This window comes from Neomonachus schauinslandi, chromosome 1 (genome assembly GCF_002201575.2).
Source record: "Neomonachus schauinslandi chromosome 1, ASM220157v2, whole genome shotgun sequence".
Lineage (NCBI taxonomy): Eukaryota > Metazoa > Chordata > Mammalia > Carnivora > Phocidae > Neomonachus > Neomonachus schauinslandi.
The window spans coordinates 7,888,125-7,907,134 of NC_058403.1; the positions used below are offsets into that span (position 1 = coordinate 7,888,125).

Sequence of the window (19,010 nt, forward strand, 5' to 3'; positions counted from 1 at the left end):
ATACAAGCTACAACATGGATGAATCTTGAAAACATGATAAATGAGAAAAACCACATATTGTATGATTCCATTTATATGAAATGTTCAGAATAGGCCAATCCAGAGAGACAGAAAACAGATTTGTGACTGCCAGAAGTTGGAAGGAGAGGAGATTGGGAACTTGCTAATGGGTATCAAGTTTTTCTTTGGGGATGATGAAAATGTTCTGGAATTAGATCGTTGCAATAGTTGCACAACTTTGTGAATGTACTCTGAACTTCATTTTATTTATTTTATTTTTACTTTAAAAGGATGAATTTTATGGTATATGAGTTATAAAAATAAATTTTTTTAAAGATTTTATTTATTTATTTGAGAGAGAGAGAATGAGAGACAGAGAGCATGAGAGGGAGGAGGGTCAGAGGGAGAAGCAGACTCCCTGCTGAGCAGGGAGCCCGATGCGGGACTCGATCCCGGGACTCCAGGATCATGACCTGAGCCGAAGGCAGTCGCTTAACCAACTGAGCCACCCAGGCGCCCCTAAAAATAAATTTTTTTAAGATTTTATTTATTTATTTATTTGAGAGAGAGAGAGAGAGAAACAGCATGAGAGGGGAGAGGGTCAGAGGGAGAAGCAGGCTCCCCGCCGAGCCGGGAGCCCGATGTGGGACTCGATCCCAGGACTCCGGGACCATGACCTGAGCCAAAGGCAGTTACTTAACCAACTGAGCCACCCAGGTGCCCTAAAAATAAAATTTTTAACTAAGAAAATATACCTCTGGTAATTCTGTGTGCCTTATGGTGATCCTCACATGTATGGGACAGGAGTATGCAAAAGCAGGTGGTTTCTCTGAACTGTTTATTTGAGTCATATTGTACTTCAACAATCATATTCTGACAAGTGTCTCTCAGAATGTTTTAGGTGGGTGGGAGGAAGGGATTAAAAAGAGCACAAGGGAATTTTTAGGAGTGATGCATAGTTCATTATCTTGATTGTGGTAATGGTTTCGATGGATATATACTTAGGTTAAAACAAATAAAATTTTATACTTTAAATATTTAGAGTTTATTGTCCAACCAGTTATGCCTCAATAATGCTGTGAGGGGAAAAAAAAGAAAGAAGAAATTGTCCACCACAGAGGAGACACTAAACAACCAAGTCCAACAAAATTACTCAGCTTGTTGATATTACAGAGCCTTTGTCACTGGTCATTCCAACAGGTGTGATGAGTGTCTTAGTTAGTTTCAACTGCTATAACAAATTACCATAGGCTGAGTAGCTTAAATAACAAAAATTTACTTCTCACAGTTCTGGAAGCTAGAAGTCCAGGATCAAGGCACTTGTGTATCCAGTGTCTGCTGAAGGCCATCTTCTTGTCAGAACTTCACAGGGTAGAGAAAGAGAGAGAGAAAGCCCTCACGTGTCTTGTCTTTTGAGGGCACTAATCCCATCATAAGGGCTCCAACCTTATCACCTAATTACCTGTCAAAGTCCCCACCTCCAAATATCATTATACTGGGGACTAGTCTTCAACGTATGAATGTTGAGGATACATTCAATCCATAGCAATGGAATCTGAATAAGAGTGCCCCTTGCACATACGGAGTCTATGTGAGTCCAATCTAGCTATTTCGACTTCTAAATGTCCAACCGCCAGCAACAGAGGCCAATTCCTCCATAAGAGCAGCCAATCTTCTAGGGCAAGTTGTCTGCACTGGGTCCTGTCCACCTGCATGATTCCTCCTCACAGCACAGATTTTATCCTGAATATGATGGGTTCACACTTTCTGCTGACAAGCCCCAGCCTGCACCACTATCTGGGAATACAATGGATCCAGTCAGGAACCTACTTTACAGCAAAGGAGGTACAGTGTGGACCCAGGAACGTGGAGTCCAATGATAGAATCACAAACCACACCGTCCAGAAGCAGTTGGGCCTGATAGAAATTGGAATGGTCCTATTGAAGGCACAGCTGATGACCAGATCAGAGGAAACCTTCTGTGAGATTGTTGAAAATGTAGCAGAGTGGCAGCTCTCATACACGGTATCTAGAAGGAGTGTCAGTCGCTTTACAGAGCAACTTATAGGAATATATGGTAAAGCTTATGATCCAGCCATTCCACTAATGTGTGTATATCCCAGGAAAATTTTAGATAGGTACAGAATGAGACATGTACAAAAATATTTTTGCAACATTATTTTTAATAATAATATATTGTCAGCAACTTGAAGACCCATTAACAGGAGAATGGATAGTAAAGCAGGGACCACTCAGACAGTGGAATACCATAGCGGTTAAGCTGAATGGACTAGAGCATTATACCAGTATGGGTAAATCTTAAAAACATAAAATTAGGAAGAAAATAAGTTGTAGGATACTATGATAACGTTTGTTCTAAACTCATGAACATGAAAACCAACGTTATATATTGCAATGTATTTTTATATGCAGTATTGTTATATATGGATCCATACATTGTAGTAATTATATAAAAACATGTATGGGGACAACAATCACCAAATGCAGAATAGTCCTTGCCTCTGGGAAGGAGGCGGATATACTAGACTAGGGAGGGGTACCCGGAAGCCTTTAAATCTAGCTACAATATTTTAATTTAAAAAATAATCTAAAGCAGATATGGCAAAACGTTAGAATTTTTCAAAGCATGCAGTGGCTACGTGGGTGTTTGTTATCACTAAAATTTCTATGTCATTATTTGTTAATAAAGCAATTTTTTCCAAATTGCACATCATTTTGTTTAAGTGGTTTATGAAGTCAGCTGTGTGGTTTATAACAAAACCTTAAACAAAAGACAGAGTGTAATAGAAAAATGTCAGAATATTTAGGTAAAAAGTTAAATATTGTCTTGTATAACTTTCACTTCAGTGTTTACTGCATAGATTTATAAAATGTATTTCTTTTTGAGGGTTCTAGACCAAAATATTCAAAAGCCATTTATTTAATATCTGAAGTTATTGTCCAAACATACTAAATAGGTGACACAAAATTTTTATGTCTGACCTTAAGCAATTTTACTGTGTTAGTCTTAAACAATTAAATTATGTATAACAATATTAAACTTTGTCTCAAGCCAGTAACATCTACAGAAATACAACCCATAGAAGAAATTTTGGTTGAAAAGCCTTCCTATTTTTCTTTAAAATATTTAAATTTCTTTATTAAATATTTAAATTTTTATTTAATATGCTTATTTTTATTTAACATGCTTTATTTTCTGACACGTTTTCAACCTATTTGGAAAATGTTTTACTTTGAGCGATGTTTCTTACTCTAGATATTTTACATATCTAAATTTCTTTAAAACATTATTTTAAGGTCTGAAATTCACAATTTAACTAAAATTTAGCTTGGCTTGAGGATGAGAAATGATGGGAGTCCTGATCTAGGTTTTACTTCTAATTTATATTATCTTGTCTATAAAAAAAATATTTCACTGTGGACAAATGATGCCAGCTATTGATTGGTTTATTGATTCAGCTATATTATTTGCCTTATTTTTTTGTGGTGTGAATATTTCATATTAACAAAAAGATTTTTAAATGCCATCCTTGTAATTCTAAAGCTTTAGTTTCATTTAATTCATGAACACCTGAAGATGTAATGAAGGGGGTCGTTAAGTTCTTGAAAGGAGAAATGGTTTTGTTTTTTAGTCTTGATGCATTTTTATGAAAAAAATGTCCTTACAATGACTTCTTGTTTCCATGAGGTAGAGAGTGAGTCTTTAGTCTTTGCAACCAACAAAGCCACAACTTAGACCACAGAATGCATTGTTTTGAGTACACATGTGTTATCAGAGCAAAAGCCTACCATGGAAAGACCCATCAGGAGTGTAGTGTTGCAAAAGTCCAATCAAAGTAAGCAACACCCTCGATCTGGGAAGCTGTGGATGGAAAAAAGGAGCAAGTGGGACTGATGGAGCAAAGAGACACCACCAATGATAAAGGAAGGGACATTCCGAGGCTAAAAAGGAAGCTGGGGACTTCTGGTCTCAGAAGTGGGCCCCCAAATGTGTCCACAGTGTGAGAGTAATCATAAAATCAAGACAGCAATGGGTAATGCAAGGAGCGGTTGGTCCCCTTGGGTCCTCTGACAGAGAATATACTTTGGTTCCCTTGAAAATGGGTTGGCATGGGGGTGAAATGGACAACACACTTAAAAGGAAAAACTAAATATTTCTCCTCGGATCCACACCCCCCGAAAAGACACTCTTAACCATAATGAATATATAAAGAATCATCAGCCTCTCTTGAATACTCAACAAGCATTCTCCCTCCTCCTCCCTCCTACTCACTCCTCGAAATAAGAAGGTATGCACAGACACAGTGAGCTTTATGGAGACGGTGGAGAATTCTCAACATGCTTTATTTTCTGACACATGTTTTCAACCTATTTGGAAAATGTTTTACTTTGAGCGATGTTTCTTACTCTTAAATTCACCAAATAATTTTTAATAAAATAAAAACTACTAAGTATATTGTGCTCGTTTTGGCAGCACATAGACTAAAATTGGAACGATCCAGAGAAGATTAGCATGGTCTCTGTGCAAGGAGGACATGCAAAACTCCTAAGTATATACTTAAATATAGTTTGTTTAAATTTAAAAGAAATCTATAGCTCTTAGACTATTTTATTTTGGATGGTATCATCAGAGATGAGTTGAACAAGATGCTATTTTCATTCAAGGGAATGGGGTCATAAGCACATGGCATGTTTTTATTCACATACTAGCTACTGCTGCATGAGACCCCCTCCTGCTATGGGTGACTGACTTCAGAGTCTTACTTTTAGATTGCTAATTTAAGAAGCTTCTTCTTACTTTTGAATGTTGATAGTTTCATGTTATTTCAGAGGTATTCCCCTGAAAAAATTTCCATCCTTATTTTTAGAGTTTCTTATTATGGAAAAATTTAAATATATGCAAAAGTAGACAGACTAGTATGATGAACCCAAGTCACCCATATGCAACAATTATCAGCTCAAGGTGAGCCTTGTTTTATCTATGCCCTCACCTACTTCCTGCCCTCCAGTATTGTTTAGAAGCAAATCCTGACGTCATATAATTTCAGGCATAAATATTTCAGTGGAACTCTAAAAGACAAGGATTCTGATTCTTTTGTTTTATTTATTCAATTTATTTATTTAGTAATCTCTATTCCCAATGTGAGGCTCTAACTCATGACTCCAAGATCAAGAGTTGCATGCTCTTCCGACTGAGCCAGCCAGGCACGCTGACAAGGATTCTTTTTCACTTTTTATTTTATTTTATTTTTTAAAGATTTTATTTTTAAGTAATCTCTACCCCCAATGTGGGCTGTGAGCCCACAACCCCGAGATCAAGAGTTGTATGCTCCAACTAAGCCAGCCAGGCACTCCAATGATTCTTTTTTAAAGAAAACAAATCCATAGTTCCATTTTGCACCTAATAATGAATAATAATTTTATAAATTCAAACATAGTCAACAGATTATATTATAGTCAGTGATTCACACCAAATCAGTTTTTGAGGAAAGCTCTCATTTTGTACCATAAGGAGGACAAAATGGTCTGCCTTCCTGTCTATAGAAGGAAGGGATTCGAGTTAAAACAAGGATAGAGATAGGCAAAGGGAAATGTGATCGTACCTGGATGATACCTGGATTAGTGAGGGCTCTGACTGCAGGTCAGAGCTGGAATAAACCGTAAAAGGACCCTTATTTCAGTGATACTGGAGCATCTGATGGAACCAAAGTGCAGGAGGTCAGCAGGGGCTCAGAAGTGATCTGAACTGGGCAATGGGATGGAGTCACCCCAGGGGGACCCTCTCCATCATACACCTCTCCTCTCTCTCACCTATATTTCATTCCTCATGTGTGGGAAAAAGCTATGCTCAAGCCCCTGAATTTTCTCTACTTCTCTGTATAAGAAACCAGCCAACACTGGGATGGGAATATCTTAGTTATAATTGCAAGTTTCCAGAAAAAGGGGCTCTGATTGGGCCAGTTTGGGTTAAGTGTCCACTCTTGGTCCAGTCAGCAGTGACTGAGGGGGTGGGTCACATGTCACAAATATGGCTGTCAAAGTTTACCCATGTGGTCTGGTGAGGAGTCAGAATCTTCCAGAGAAAGCTAAGGGCCATTGCTCACGGGCTTTGTTGTTGCCAAGGAAGACAGAGAGCAGAAGCATCTCTGGAACTAAGTAGTCAATGGTGGATCACTGTGTGTAGGGTCTCACAGGCAGGGGGGCATTCCTCTCTCCCCATGCAACAGTGGACAGGTGTCCTCACTAGGGAAGGGGTTCCGTTCTGGGCTGGGTTATCAAATTCAGCCAACTCTGTGCTTCTCTCCCTGAAGGTTTTAGAACACAGACTCCCCAGCAAGTTTTTTCTCCAGTAATCCCAAAGTGAGAACCACCCTACAGGCCAGTGAGCAAGCTAGGGTTAGTCTGCCTCCAGCTGGGTCTTGTTCCATGGCTGGGGGGTCGCAAGAGAAAACCTTTTAAAACTAGGTCCCCTGTCCACCACGGGATCTGAAAGCAAGGCTAAGAGGCAGGTAAAGACAAAGGCACAGTATGAGATGTAGAGATGAGACAAAGTTAGAGGTCTAGAAAGAATCAAAGACTAAATTCAGCCGAGGTGCTTAAGGCAAGGCCTGACTAGGTATGTTCATCTTCATCTTCTTCGCTGGGCCCTCCTTATTCCTTACTCCTTATTCTTTCTCTTTTTCCTTCCTTCCTTGCTTCCTCCCTCCCTCCTTTCATTCCTTTTTTATACTACTTTCTTGCTCGCTTTCCTTCCCTCTCTCTCCTTCTTTATTCAGTGTTTCTCCATCTGTGTTTTGAGGACTATCAGCACAAATCACTTCAAAGCCTCCTTCAAGATTCAGACTCTAGCTCTTGTTCCTAGACGTTCAGTTTCGCAGCCTTGGGGCCTGGCCTGGGAATCTGCCTTTTTCACAAGTCAGGAGATTTTGATACACACCCAAGTTTGAGGACCACTTGCTCTGAGCAGAAACATTAGGCAAATTGACCCCAGAATATTCCATTCATTCCTGTGCCTTTAAACAAGATGAATTTTCCTAATATAATTTCCCTACATTTCTGTGGTGATGGAGATGTGTGTAGGCAGCATACCACAGTTGTTAGTGGAGACATTTAAGTCTACACCCTGAATACCTCTCCTCCTGCCCTAGGAGCTGCCCTAACAGCTGCCTGGTTCAAGAAAAGCTCACGAAGCTCTCCTGGGCTCCCAGTCATGCCACCATCGCCCCAGATTAGGGAAGTGGTTTGTTTGCTTCCCTCGATTCAATAATGTATTCACAGTCTTGACCATGGCATTGGTACTGTGAGTTGGCTAACAAAATAATAATTATGTTTACATAGAAACTGTAAATTCTAATTTTTAAATGTCACCAAGCCTGGTTTGATATAACGGTATCTAGATTTGTATGTCAAAGCGCCCTGATTGGGAGAGAGTCTCCCGTGTGGAAAGTATAATAGCTACCATGGGATTACAGTTGAGGCAACCTGGGGGTATAAAGTCATCTTGGGCTGGTCCTGAAAAACCATTTCTTATTTTATTTTTTAATTTTTTTTAAGATTTTATTTTATTTTATTTTTTTGAGAGAGAGAGAGAGAGCAAGAGCAGAGGGAAGAGTCAGAGGGAGAAGCAGACTTCCTGCTGAGCAGGGAGCCCGATGTGGGACTTGATCCCAGGACCCTGGGATCATGACCTGAGCCGAAGGCAGACACTTAACCGACTGAGCCACCCAGGCGTCCCCCATTTCTTATTTTTAAAAACAGCTTTATTCTTAGCCTTTTGGCTAAGATCTAGCATCTGTTCTTATCAGTTTAATATCTGATATGTCCTTTATCCAAGGACAATATATTAAATGGATTTGGGGAGCAGGGAGATGGAATAGAGCTTGCTCCATCCACTCCATGCATTGAGCTGGTATTGCAGTGCCTCCAGGAACAGGGCAACCCCTCAGGGGCTTCAAACTTGCAATGGTGCTGGGGTGCCTGGCTGGCCCAGTTGGTAGAGCATGTGACTCTCCATCTCAAAGTCATGAGTTCGAGCCCCATGTTGGGCATGGAGCCTTCTTAATAAATAATAATAGGGTGGCTGGTTAAGTGTCTGCTCTTGGTTTTGGCTCAGGTAGTGATCTCAGGGTCATGAAATCAAGCACCTCGTCAGGCTCTGCGCTCAGTGTGGAGTCTGCTTGAGATTCTCTCTCTCTCTCCCTCTGCCCCTCCTGCTCGTGCTCTCTCTTTTTCTCTCTAAAATAAATAAATAAATCTTTTAAAATGATAATAATTAAAACAATAAATTAAAAACAGCTTTATTGAGATGTAACTTACATACCATAGGGGTGCCTGGCTGGCTCAGTTGGTAGTGCATGAGACTCTTGATCTCGGGGTCGTGGTCATGAGTTGGAGTCCCATGTTGGGCACAGAGTTTGCTTGAAAAAATTCACATACCATAAACTCACCCATTGGGAGGATATAGTAGATGCATTTTAGCGAATCTCTGTATTTACATATATATTATGAATGAATCCAATTTTCCAACACTTCCACCCATCCAAAAGGCTCCCTTCACCTGTTGGCAGTCACTCCCTGATCCCACCTGCAGCCCCAGGCAACCACTGATCTACCACTGATCTATAGAAATTTTCTATAAATAGACGCATACACTATATAGTGTTGTGTCTGATTACTTTCACTTAGCGAAATGCTTCTGAGGTCCATCCCAGGCTGTTGTGTAGATCAGTAGTTCATTCCTTTTCATTGCCAAGTAGTATTCCATTGGGTGGATTATTTTAAGGCCTTAATTTAAAATGTTTTCGCATTGTTATAATTGGAACTTCTGTATGACTAGAAACTCCAAACCTAGACAATTTTTTGCTGTCTCTGTGCCATCAGGGGAGAGGAAACCTGCAGGTCATTTCAATTCTGGTAGCTGGCAGAGAACACAAGAGGATAGTTTTCGGAATGTTGCTTCAACACTCAACTCCTGTTCTCAGATTTCAACTGATGATACCTATTTTTCAGTGAAAAAACATTGCATGTCTTTTATAGGATGTAATTGTTGAATGCAGGTTTTTTCTGAAACTTGCTAATGTCATTGATCAGGTAAGATTTATAATATGCTTGTGAGCTTAATCACAATTTTGTATGTATTTTACTGTATAGGAAGATCCATGTAAAACTACATGATCTATTGCAAGCATACCAGTCTGTGGCACACCTGTTTTATAATTACCTTAATTCTTGGATTCACAGGAATGGACTGCAGCTCCTAAACGTGATAAAAATGTGATATTCTGTGAATGTGCTCCATGCATCTATTTTGGAGTGCATAGCCTCTGGTTCAAATATCTTTCTGTGTGTATTGCTTTGGAAATACTTTCTCAGCTTTGGAGGCATTCTCCAAACACTTTCTGACATAGCCCACATTCCGGGGTATTTGCAGAAGAGCTGCCACTCTCCCCCCACGATCCATTTCCGGCTGCACAGCTGAGTGGCCCAAAGAGGAAAGAGTATCTAGTGGTTTGGAGAATTTAGTTCAGTGGGCCCTGAAGGTCTTTATTTTTAACAGTATGATTAAACAATATTTCTGACAGCACAGGAAATTAGACACATGTTTATGAAGTGCTTTCTTTTCTTTGAAAAGGGCACAATGCCAGGGTATAAAGCAATGATTTATATACTTCCTTTATTAAAAAGAAATTTTAGCAGCAACTATGGGCTAGGTGCGGTTGGAGATGGGAAGTTGAGTAATTCTCATCTTCAAGCATGTACCATCTTAGGAGGAAATACGACTTTGGTGTTATTCTTCAAGTGATCCGTGTTTGCTGATGAACTTTGGAAACGTACATGTTCTTTCTTTGGTTGGGTTTGGCAGAAAAATAGTTTCTGAATTATTCTGGAGACAGAAATCTTTTGCTCCCTCCGAATACAAGTTTCTTTCCATTCCGAAGAGCATGAGTTAAGTGGATCCAATTGTTTAGTGAAGGTGCATCTGCAGCTTATGAGATCTTTCATCTTAACCTTGATGGTAGGAAACTTCTATACCGTCATGGAGGGGACACAGCATGTTCCGAAGGAGCTCTGATCCAGGAGCCAGAACAACCTGGGTGCTGATTCTGGCTTTGCTGTTAATTAGGAGGGTGATCTTTGGCATCAGTGTTGATTTCCCCAGGGTCTCAGTTGTTTCATTTAGAAAAGGAGGACACTTGTGGCGATAAGTTTTTAGGTTCTTTTCAGCAAGAAAATTCCATGAGGCCTTTTTCACTGAGGAAACAAATCCCTGGCAAGCCCTTGTCTAATAATTACTGTTAGGTAACCCTCCTAAGGGTTTATGACTTTTCCAGTCTTCAGGTGGTACACATTTTTTTTCTTTCCTTGGGTTTATGATGGAGCAAAGTTAACAAACATGTCATTGATATGTATTGAGGTTTTAAACATTAATTTTTGCCTGAGTAGTAATGAGAAAATTAACTTTTGTGTTTCTTTTTTTGGGGGGGGTTATTGACCCAACCCCCTTTAAAGATTGATTTATTTGAGGGGGAGGAATGGGGACGGGCAGAGGGAGGGAGACTCTTAAACAGACTCCGCACTGAGCACAGAGCCCCACGAGGGGCTCAATCCCACGGTCCTGAGATCACGACTTGAGCTGAAACCAAGTCAGACGCTTAACTGACTGTGCCACCCAGGTGCCCCTAACTTTTGTGTTTTGTGTATATATATATTATACATATATATACACACACACACACACATACCCCTTCTACCGTGAGAATGAGAAATCAAGTCATTAACATAGGCAAATTAGAAGTGAGACTTTGGAGTTTTAGTGTTATTTCTCCTGTCCTCCTCCAACCTCCAAGACTGATAAACCATGAAGATGGTGACAGAGGTCATATGACATCCACACTGGGTTCTCCAATAAAGGAAGGATAAAATCCCTGTCTTTTTTATGTAAAAAGTAGTATTTGTTCATCTTTTAGGTTTTAATGATTATTTCTCAGATAACTGCAAAAGCTGTGATAAAGTCTTTATGAAGAACAAAGGATGTTCTTCATAACAAAGGACAACAGAACACCAAAAACATAAAAATTGAAGATTCGGTGTTTATCCTGCCTTCTGAATACATGATGTGAAGCAACTGGGCATAGGGAACCCTGGTATGTTTTGATAAAATTCAAATATCAGGTCTTAGAAAGATCTATAAGTCTTTATTTTCATGAAACAAATAATCTGTTCTTCAATTTTAAAAAGGCATATCAAGAAAATTGACCTCAAAGTTTAGATACAAAGTTTAGGTGTTAAGTCAAATCTCCAATTTCTTTAGTCATGGAAAGTATGATGATCATATAATCAGAAAACAGTTCCTTCCTGTCCTCAGCTGAAAATGGAAAATAAAGTGCCTGTGTGTGATACAGGCTTAGAACGAAAGGCCAGGGTTGGGGGGAGGCAGGATCTAGCCCAGACACAGAGAGGCAATGACCAGGAAGGATCTGATAGCACATGGGTGATTTAGATTAAAGATGAGTCTAGTAACCAGTGGGCATAGAGTTTTACAAAGCTATATGTAAGCAATATAAAAGTAAGTTTAAAAAAAAAAAGAGTAAGTTTCAAGCAAATGCTGAAATTAGGTCCTGCTGCAAATGACAGAAAACCCAAAGTAACAGTGGCTTAAACACGATTCAGATATTTTCTCTGAACAGTTGTGTGAAGGGTGCCCCAACCAACAGGAGCCCAGGTTCCTTCTACCTGGTTCCTCACATCCTCACCATGAAGCTTCACCTTATGAGCCAAGACAGCTCTTCAAGCCCCATCTAGGCAGCAAAACGAAAGAAGGGGGAAGAGAACAAGCTCCTCTATTTAATGATACTTCCCAGAAGTATGCTTACATCCTGTTGCCTAGAATTAAGTCACATGGTCACAACTAGATGCATGGGAGTTTGGGATTCTGGTGGAGGCTGGGTTTCTTGATTCTGGATACTTTGTGCTCAGTTAGAAATTGGGGTTCTATTGTTGCAGAAGAGTGCATCTCTGTGCCAGAGACTTTAACCTTGCCCAGATAGCAGTCTGGCCCTTGCCTTCCATTTCCGATAGGTTGTCAAGCTCCACGGGAGTGTGTAGACTGGGGACTGCCTTGTGACCAAGTCCATGTGATTTAAGGTCATTTAGGATGGGGTCTTTGGATCATGAGGTAGTAGTTGAGGTTCAAGTGGGGCTTGGGACTGAGATCAGATATATGGGAAACCAGCACAAATATATGATGGAGCCCCAACAGAACTCTGGTCCCAGAGCTTGGATGGGTTTCCCTGGTTGGCAGCACTCTGTGTATGTTGCCAACTCATTGATGCCAAGGGAGTACGCTGCCCATGACTCCATAGGGAGAGGACAATGGAAGCTCCACTTTGGGTACTTTCCCGGACTCTGCCCTCTGTACTTCTTCCCTTGGCTCATTTTAATCTGTATCCTTTTGTTCTAATTAACTGTAACTATGGGTACAACAGCTTTTAGTGAGTTCTGTGAGACTCTCCAGTGAACGATTGAAACTGAGGATGGTTTGGGGAATCCCACAAACTTGTAATTGGTCTCAGAAGTGAGAGTGGTTTGATGCTACCTTCTTAGCACCCCAACCATTCCCTGATAATGGCACAATGGGACAAAAGGGCAGGGCTGCTTCTACCTTCTACCTTATCCTGCTTCCATCCTCAGCAAGCAGCTTCCACCCCATGGTTCAAGAGGACTCCTCAAACTGTAGCCAGCACATCCAAATTCTAACAGGCAGGACAAGCAAGGGGAAAAAGAAGGACTTGCGCCCTCTTTTCAAAGATACTTCCTGAGAGTTACACTCTTAGCTTCCATGAACATCCCTTTGTCCAGGACTTGGTCATAAGGCCACACCTAGTGATAAATGTGACTGAGAAATGTAGACATTATTCTGGACAGACCCATGCCCATCTAAAAATAACGGGGTTTTGGGGCACCTGGTGGCTCAGTCAGTTAAGCATCTGACTCTTGGTTTCAGCTCAGGTCATGATCTCAGGGTCATGAGATTGAGCCCCCCGTCAAGCTCTGTGCTCAGCGGGGAGTCTCCTTGAGATTCTCTTGCTCCCTCTTCTTCTGCCCCTCCCCTACCTCTCTCTAAAATAAAGAAACAAAATATTTTTTAAAATTGGGGTTTCTACTGTTACAAGGGAAAAAGAAGATATCTTTTGGGGGACATCTAGTAGTCCCTCCAGTGTTCCTGATTAAATTTCTAAGATTGTACGTACATTTTGGGTGGAAAATGAATTTAATTCACATGCAAGTGTGCTAAATTCCAGAAGGCAGATAGTTCTTACCTAACTGCTACTAGTCTCATGCAGATCTTTGGAGTAATGCAGCAAGTTCTCTGTAGAGCAATGAGACCAATGTTCCCAAAGAACGAAAGAAAGAAAGAGAGAAAGGAAGGAAGGAAGGAAAGAAGGAAAAGAAAGAAAGAAAAAAAAGGAAAGGGAGAGAAACATTCATATAAACACCTTCCAGGGAAGAAGACCATGAAATGGAAGTTCGATGATTCCAGAAATAAACAAAGAAGTTTTTCCTCCAGAAGTTAGAGTGTACTGAATGATCTACCGATTACCAGTGAGCGGGTAATTTGAGTTCTTACTGAATGCATGTGTGGTGGCTGGAGGAGGCGCATCTCAGAGTAGAAGCAAGGCACCAGGGCATGGAGAAGCAGAAATTGAGGATGCTTCCCTGCTCTGACCATAAGTTTCATGAAGGCCACATGGGCACACCTGTTGGGAATGGGATTTGGGTGAGACCCCATTAGGGATCCTGCCCCCTCATCTACAGGTAGAAGCCCTCTTGCTCTCCTAACTCACACCCCTTCAATAATCAAATCACATTGGGACTAGGCCTTGAGATGTCCTCTCTTGGCCCACTTCCTTCTTCCTACATTACTGCCATGATTATTGTCCAGTCACTATTATCTTTTGCTAAAATTTCTACAAATATTTCCTAACTGAGATGTTTAGTGAGATGCTACTCTCCAATACACATTGCAGCCAGAAGGATCTTTCTTGAATGCAAAACTGATCATCTCATGTTATAGGTTGAATTGTGTCTCTGCAAAAAAGTTATGGTAGAGTCCTAACTCCCAGGAGCTCAGAATGTGATCTTAGTTGGAGATAGGGTCTTTACAGAGGTGATCAAAGTAAGACAAGGTCTTTAGAGGCCCTACAGTAGTGATTCTTCATGCTGCTGGAATTACTTACTCAACCCTCTCTTCCTTTCTAGGCTGTACGCTACATGGAGGGAAAACATTTTCTGTTGTTCCCCAGTAAGTCCTCAGGATTTAGCATGATATATACTTGGCACCCAGTAAATAGATGTGGGACAACTGATCAAATGAATTAATGATGTATTTTCCGTGTAAATTTTGTATTTCTATTTCCATTTTTACCCCAACTTTTATTTTAAAACTTTCAAACATAGAGTTAAGTTGAAAAAATTATAGAGTGAACAGACATCCATCAAACACCTAGATTCTAGAATTAACGCTTGGCTATGTTTGTTTTATCACACGCCTATCCATCCACCAATCTCTCTTATTTGATTATGAGTTTCAAATAATAGATGCCCCCAAGGTCCCTGGCAAACATGCCTGTTCAGTTTAGTAGATATCCCTAAGAGAGAAGACTACAAATACTACTGAAACCTATATTCTTAGTCCTTTGTGCTAATGCCATGATCATGTGGATTTATAACTGGAATTTAAAGGTGGAGTTCTGTAGAATTATCCAGTGTTTCCTTTATTCTAGATCCTTACCTATTTCCAGATTAGGTGTATATTTAAGATTAATATAGAAACTGCCCAGGTAAAGCAAGAAGAGCTCTGTGATGACAGAGAGGCTAAACCAATGGGTCCATAACTGAAAAGGACAGAGGACATCTCATCTGGAGGGTGCAGCCATTGTCCTGCTCAGCCAGGGTCAGAGAGGGTGAACCAAGTTGTGGAACTTCCTTCGGGGGCTGTGGTAGCACCTGATACCTCCTTACCACCCAGCCCACCTGGGATTCCAGGAAAACCCAGTAGTACACTCCTGCAGCTGATAACGGAGACATCGTGGGGAGTGCACCACCATCATGTCTAAACCGTAATGAGCCCAATCCCTGACATGCTCCTAGGCATTCATGAGCAATGGCAGGAAACCAAGGCAATTTCTGTGATTTCCTCCCAGACATCATCTTGTTCTACTCTTTTCAGTGCTATTGGCTTTACTCCATAGTACACATTCTGGGGGGCTTGTTTTGCATAAGTTCTGGCTACTTTTAATTTAAAACCTTTTTTTTTTTTTTTTAGTGGATTTACACTTCAGAGTTTTGGGTGACTCCTGTACACAAACTCTCAAGGCACGATGGCCCCTCGGGCTTTGCGGCAGGAAGTTTACAGGTGGCACATGCACAGTGTCTCCGTGGGAAATGATACGCCTCCTAACGGCAGATAAATAGAAAGGAAACAACACAACCCAGGAAAAGACCCGCGTGGCACCACATCTTCACTCTACCCAAGCTGAATTATCAGAAGGCTGTGAAAATGAAATGAATGTAAAAGATAAAATATGTGGTTTTAACAAGTGTCCCTTCCCACACTGCCTTTTTAATGCCGAAAGTGCTTATCATGAAGTAGTCGTTGATTTGCCTATTGGAGAGAGATTTAAAATGTCTCCCCTATGAATGGTAAGGATCTCCCGTAAGGAAGAACATCCAGAAATGAGTAAATTAATCTTGTATATAACTTAAAACAACTCCGTCTTTGACTTCAGTTAGGAAAGCCAATATGCCCGTGGTTTTGAATTGGTTCCTGACTCTTGCAGTTGGAAGAATCTTGACTCCGCCCTTATGAATAAATTCCTCTTCCCTCTTTTAAAATTTAATGACAAATATATAAATATATACATATATATATTTAACATTAATAGTAAAAACTTTAAAGATTTTGTTTATTTTTTTTTAAGTAATCTCTACACCCAGCGTGGGGCTGGAACTCCCAACCCTGAGATCAAGAGTCTCTTGCTCCACTAACTGAGCCAGCCAGGTGCCCCTTAACTTTAATAGTAAATACTTTAAATTTGATGGTAAATAATTTTGAAATCATGCATATTTGTGAGAAGAGCAAAGAAAAACAAAAGGTACCTATGTCCTAAATACCCCAGTACAGGCACTGTTGATAGTCCAGGGGCATTTGTTTCTCTGCTGGGTTTTCTGTGCTTTTTGTTTAAGTTAGAGACTTATGTTGCATGTGTTTTGTTTACTTGTTTGTTTGCCTGTTTTTCACAGCAGTAATCGTATAGATAAAATTCTGATTCCTTATAAACTTTGATTTTAACACAATCATTTTCTAATGTTAGAATATGATCTTCATAACTATGCGATTTAGTTTTGAAATCAACTTATGGAAGTATAATTTATACTATAATAAAATAAAACACATCTGGGACGCCTGAGTGGCTCAGTCAATTAAGCGTCTGACTCTTGGTTTCAGCTCAGGTCATGATCTCAGGGTTGTGAGTCGAGCTCCACATTTGGACTCCGAGCTCAGCTCAGAGTCTGCTTAAGACTCTCTCCCTTTGCCCCTCCACCCTGTTCTCTCTCTGACTCTCTCTCTCAAATAAATACATAAAATCTTTTTAAAAAATAAATAAGAAAAATAAAACACATCCACTGTGTATATATATATATATATATACACATAAATATACATAAAACATATATATACGTATATATAAATAAAACACATCCACTGTGTTTGTGTGTGTGTGTGTATATATATATAGTTTTAAAACTATATATAGTTTTATGAATTTTAACACATGGATAACCTGTGTAAGTACCTCCCTAATCAAGACATGGATTTTTCTATCACCTTAAATGTACCCTCCTGACCCTCTGCAGCCGGCACCACCACAGCGCGCCCCCCCCCCCCCCCCCCCCCCAGCCATCTCTCAGACATCCACTCATCTGTTGTGCATTACAATTCATTAGTTTTGCCTACTTGGAACCTAAACTAAGTATACAGTTTTTTATGGCCACCTTCTTTTGCTCACTGTATCTTTGGGACCCATCCATGCGGTTGTGTGTATCAGTAGCTTGTTCCTTTGTATTGATAAGTAGTGCTTTATTGTATGGACATACTACAATTTGTTTATCCATTCACCACTTGGTGAACATTTGGGTTGTTTCCAGTTTTTCTCGATTATAAATAATGCTTCTATGAACATGCAAGTAGAAGTCTTTGTGTGAACATGTTTTCATTTTCTTGGGTCAACATTGGGAGTGAACATGCTGAGTCATTTATTAATTAGACTGTCTTATTATGGGTTTTAAGAGGTTTTTTAAATATATTCTTATAACTGTACTTAGTCAGATATGTGTACTGCTAATATCTTCTCCCAATGTGTTGCTTGCCTTTTCGTTTTTTTAGTGGTGTATTTTGAATAGTAGAAGTATGATTTACCGGGCACCTGGGTGGTTCAGTTGGTTAAGCGACTGCCTTCGGCTCAGGTCATGATCCTGGAGTCCCAGGCCGAGTCCCGCATCGGGCTCCCTGCTCAGCTGGGGGTCTGCTTCTCCCTCTGACCCTCTTCCCTCTTGTGCTGTCTCTCATTCTCTCTCTCAAATAAATAAATAAAATCTTTAAAAAAAAAAAAAAAGAAGTATGATTTACCATTTTTTTTTTTCACAATTCAGGATTTTTATGTTTAGTCTAAGACTTTTTTTGTCTACCTCAATGTCAGGAAGATTGTTTTCTATGTGTTCTTTCAGAAATTTTATCCTTTTAACATTTAGGTCTATGATCTATTCCAAGTTAATTTTTGTATATGGTGTGAGGTAAGGGTTGAGGTTAATTTTTTTTCAAATCAATTTTTCATCATTTTGCAAGTATCTAGTTGTTCCGAAACCATATGTTGAAAAGGTTTCCCTTTCCCCATGAAAATTACCTTGGAATCTTTGTTGAAATTCATATGATTTTGTTGACTACATATGTATGAGTTTATTTCTGGACTCTCTACTCTATTCCATTGATGTGTTTGTCTATCTTTAAGCCTTGACCATTGTTTCATTTTTATTTTTAATTTTTTTTGACCATTGTTTTATACTAGGTCTTAAAGTCAGGCAGTATAAATCCTCCAACTTTGTTCGTCTTTTTCAAAATTATATTTGCTATTTTGGTCCTTTGCATTATCATATAAATTTTTTAATTAGTTTGTCCATTTTTAACAAAAAGCTGCTGGATCGTTGAATGAGATTGCATTGGGTGAAAGAATGGACATCTTAATAATATTGAGTCTTGTACTCCATCAATTTACAACTTATTTTATCTCTTTCAGCATAGCCATGTTTTTAGTGGCAGATAATATCTCACTGAATTGGAGTTATAGTTTACCAAACCATGCCCATTTTGTCAATTAGGTTGTTTCTACTTTTTTATTATTAATAATTTGCTGTGAATATCATGGTGCTTAAAGATTTTTTTTTCAAATTTAAGGTTATTTTCTTGAGATAGATCTACAGCAGTTAAATTACTGGGTCATAGAACAGAAACATTTTACAGGCTTTGGTATACATTACCAATTTTTTTTCTCCTCTGTTCTCTACAGATTTATGGTATCTTTTACCATATATTAAAATCTCATATACTAACAAATTGGAATCTGTTCTGAGCTACTCTGTCCAATTGATCTTATGCCAAATGATGCTGTTTTAACTTTTTTAGCTTTACTATGTTTTATGACTAGTAGAGCTCTTTTCCCTACAATTAACTTTTTAGAAAGATATATCAATTCCATTATTTTTTTAAGAAAAATTTTCATTAAATTTCCTCATTAAAAATTACATTGAGAGGGGGCACCTGGGTGGCTCAGTTGGTTAAGCGACTGCCTTCAGCTCAGGTCATGATCCCAGGGTCCTGGGATCGAGTCCCGCATCGGGCTCCCTGCTCTGCGGGGAGCCTGCTTCTCCCTCTC

General features: G+C 39.6%; 3 non-coding genes across 3 annotated transcripts; all 3 read left to right on the top strand.

Annotated features, from left to right (window-relative positions):
* Positions 1-4,479: 4,479 nt before the first annotated feature.
* LOC123326955 lies at positions 4,480-4,587 on the top strand. The gene has a single exon (XR_006541425.1). It is a non-coding gene; the product is annotated as a U6 spliceosomal RNA (small nuclear RNA).
* A 3,192-nt stretch (positions 4,588-7,779) lies between these two features.
* On the top strand, positions 7,780-7,964 carry LOC123323261. Its single transcript, XR_006539309.1, has one exon. It is a non-coding gene; the product is annotated as a U2 spliceosomal RNA (small nuclear RNA).
* Positions 7,965-7,996: 32 nt separating this feature from the next.
* Positions 7,997-8,069, top strand: TRNAE-CUC. The gene has a single exon. It is a non-coding gene; the product is annotated as a tRNA-Glu (tRNA).
* Positions 8,070-19,010: the final 10,941 nt, after the last annotated feature.